The 3590-nt window shown below is 42.2% G+C and overlaps 1 non-coding gene across 1 annotated transcript; it reads right to left on the bottom strand.

The window, feature by feature from the left end:
• Window positions 1-2843: 2843 nt before the first annotated feature.
• On the bottom strand, window positions 2844-2916 carry Trnaa-cgc (transfer RNA alanine (anticodon CGC)). Its single transcript has one exon. It is a non-coding gene; the product is annotated as a tRNA-Ala (tRNA).
• Window positions 2917-3590: the final 674 nt, after the last annotated feature.

Below are 3590 nucleotides of genomic sequence, written 5' to 3'. Positions count from 1 at the left end.
TTTCAAGATCTGACAGCATTAGACAGTGATTTTGATCTGTTCCCCTCTCCATATTCAGCGAATATTGAAGAGATTCGTCCTGTGCTGCAACTAGAAATTATTGACCTGCAGTGTGACAGAGAATACAGAGACAAATTACAGAACAAGAAAAAAAAATTGGAATTCTACAGAGGCTTCCCTCAGGATAAATTTCCTCGTTTGCACAAACTGGCGGCTACAATAATATCAATGATCGGTTCCACGTATGTTTGTGAACAACTGTTCTCTGCAATGAAATGTAACAAGATGCGCCTGAGAAACGCATTGTCTGATCGAAATTTAAACTGCACGCTGCGCCTACAATGCACAAGAACAATTACTCCGAACATAGACGCAATTGTAAAGGGCAAAAAATACAAGGTAACCGAGAACCCCACACTTCAGTGACACCTTTTATTGTGTAACAATTCACAAATTAACACGAATGTAGAGGCATACACTAAGCTAATAAAATTATGTGGCACGTGTACATTCTCCTTTATTTGTTTCATTTGTCGCAGTAATAATTCGTGAGTGATATCCCTGCAGGTGGCCGCGGATTTACATTGACTGGCGGCAGCTGTTGTGTGCCCCACGTGACTCTCCCCACTCTCCGCTCTGGTCCGGTAGTGGGGGTAGCGTGCTCGCGCTGCTCCGTGCTCGCGCCTTGCTGCTCACAGCTTGCTCCGCGAGCACGTATGTTGTGAAGCCCTGTGCTAGACCATTTGTATACGAGTATATAGTGAATCGTGATGATCAGTAAGGGAAGGATGAAAATAATGTTTCGAAGTATGTTGGACACAAACTAAACAATTTCTAATTGTGAGCCATGAGCCACTAACGCAATTTGTAATATACGAGAACTGCTAATGAAATTCACGGTAGGGATGCTCCTGAAAACAAACTATCGTTATCAGCATAACAGTTGAAAAATTTCTTCTGCTGGAAATACTTTTCACAGGTCCTTCTTATTTCTTCTTTCATTCAAAGTCCAGTACGTTTATAAAGTCGCATAGCAACTGTCGGCTCTGCTAGGCGAGTATGGAATTTGAAATGTACATGTATATCGTCGAGTGGCTTGAAGATCTTTCGTGGAGACGCCCAACCAAGGATTTCGCGACATGCGCTGGATTTGCCTCAGTGAGTATCACGCAAGAAATTCATCGTCCTTCCTACAGAGCAGATTTTTCAGTAAATGACTTTCATTCGTCAACGAGAACTGATTTCAATAGGTGATGGATACAAGTGCTACATGGTACGCTTCACCTGGGCCAGCAGGTATGGGATACGATCGATTGCGCCCTGTGAACTGGGTAGTACAGTTGGTAATTACATGGCCGAAGCGTTTCAGAGCAGACAGCGCCATTTCGTTTGTAGGGGCGAACTTGCGGCGCCTCCTCTGCACTGTTCCGTCCGCACGCAATCTAATTTTACTTGGCTCCAGTAAAGTTAATCAGTACGTAAATTATACAACACTCTATTTCTCTTACGATGTGGCGACTTAGGCGGCTTGCAGAGATGGCAACACGTGCATTAGTAATGGGGCTGTCTTGAGTTGGTTGTTTGTGCCGCTCTTAAAGAGAACCCTTCAGCCACCCAGGGCAACACGCGTCCTCGTTCAGGTCATGATGGATTATCAATTTTATTTAACCTTACTTCGTTTTCGAGGGATCGAATTGTTTAGAAACTCTCCATAGAAAATTTAAGATGTCTCTGAGTGAACAGATCGACAGCATGATGAGGAAATCATTAACGAGAGAGCAGTTTCAAACACCGACGTTACTAAAGGAGTACAATCTCTAACCAGCGAAAATGAGAAAATACAGAATGCAAAGATGCCATTCATTGGGAGATTGTTTCCAGTGGCAGCGAATATCTTCTAAGTATCATCACATACGTTTTAATGACAAATAAACTACAATATCGGTTAATACAAACTATTAGAACGTTATTTGTCTTTCTAAATCCACTGTATATGGAACTGAAGGAAGGTCTTTCTACCCTTACTTCGCAAACAGACGAGACGTAGCTTCAACACTCAATGGAAGAAACTTGTCAGGTGCGTCCTTTGTGACGCAGCAGGAAAACTAATAATACATTCACGCATAAATGCTACATGGCATGGATATGGATTTGCACCAATATACTTCACATCTATTTAAATAAAACGATTACAATACGTCTAACAGAACTGCTAAATACTGACGAATTTAGTTCCATACAGTGCGAGTTCTGCTACGAAATATCCATGATTCCCTCTAAAGTGGTCATTCAACGAAGTGAAGAGGCCTGTGCAATCCATCCTAGCCGTATCTAGTCATAATAATAATAATAATAATAATAATAATAATGGCTCCACTGGAAGCGAACAGACATTGACTCATAAACCTCATAAGTTAATTATTTGACTGCTAGTATATATGAGGTACTTCAGATTAATTTTTATTGACAGCAAGAAATTCGCAAAAGGCCAAAGACAATAAAAGAAAATTTAAAAGAAACACTTAGAGAATGTATTTCGCCCTAACATGTAAGTACTGGAACCACAGACAGTATGGCCAAAAGGCAAAAAACCTGTTAAACAAGAAACAAAAAAGATTACAGAAAAGAGGAAATAAAAAAATGAAATTTGGAGAGAGAGTCGTGAAGTAGAGCGATATTGGGGGGGGAGGATATTAGTGTTTAACGTCCCGTCGACAACGAGGTCATTAGAGACGAAGCGCAAGCTCGGGTGAGGGAAGGAAATCGGCCGCGCCCTTTCAAAGGAACCATCCCGGCATTTGCCTGAAGCGATTTAGGGAAATCACGGAAAACCTAAATCAGGATGGCCGGAGACGGGATTGAACCGTCGTCCTCCCGAATGCGAGTCCAGTGTGCTAACCACTGCACCACCTCGCTCGGTAGAGAGCGATATTGCTCTGTAGGTGACATCAGAGGGCGATTTTGTAGTAAAGAGGGATGTGCCTCACTTAAATGCATGCACACAGTATAACCAAAAGGTTCACTGTATTTATCGCGCACTAGAAGTTCATGAGACGTAGGTACATCGGACGTTCTCAACGTACATGTTCATTAATAAGATGAATTTTTACGTCTGCCATCTGTTCAGATAATTCAACTCGTAAGGATTCTGATGGAGGGCTTTGGATAAGAATACTCACCGCTGTTGATATTGGTTGACTGACATAACACTCAAAATAGACACAACTTTTTTTTTGTGCATTCCCCATTAACATTTAGGTGTTCCGGTGCGGGCCAATGACGGTATGAGCTTAGCGTCAGTCACTATATAATTACGTTGGTGCCAATGGCGGAAAATACTGGTTCACTAAATTGAAGTATATTAAAAAACCAATTAGAAGCAAAGAGGGCTGGTATATAAATAATTATCAGCCTACAAGTATACTCATTCTGAACTCATACCTCTAATTACTTCTCACGTTAGGCCGGCCCTAGTGGCCGTGCGGTTCTAGGCGCTACAGTCTGGAACCGCGAGACCGCTGCGGTCGCAGGTTCGAATCCTGCTTCGGGCATGGACGTGTGTGATGTCCTTAGGTTAGTTAGGTTTAAGT

The sequence above is a fragment of the Schistocerca cancellata genome, chromosome 4 (assembly GCF_023864275.1).
Source record: "Schistocerca cancellata isolate TAMUIC-IGC-003103 chromosome 4, iqSchCanc2.1, whole genome shotgun sequence".
Lineage (NCBI taxonomy): Eukaryota > Metazoa > Arthropoda > Insecta > Orthoptera > Acrididae > Schistocerca > Schistocerca cancellata.
Note: the sequence above shows the minus strand (reverse complement) of the source record. Positions and strands in the feature narration are given on the sequence as shown.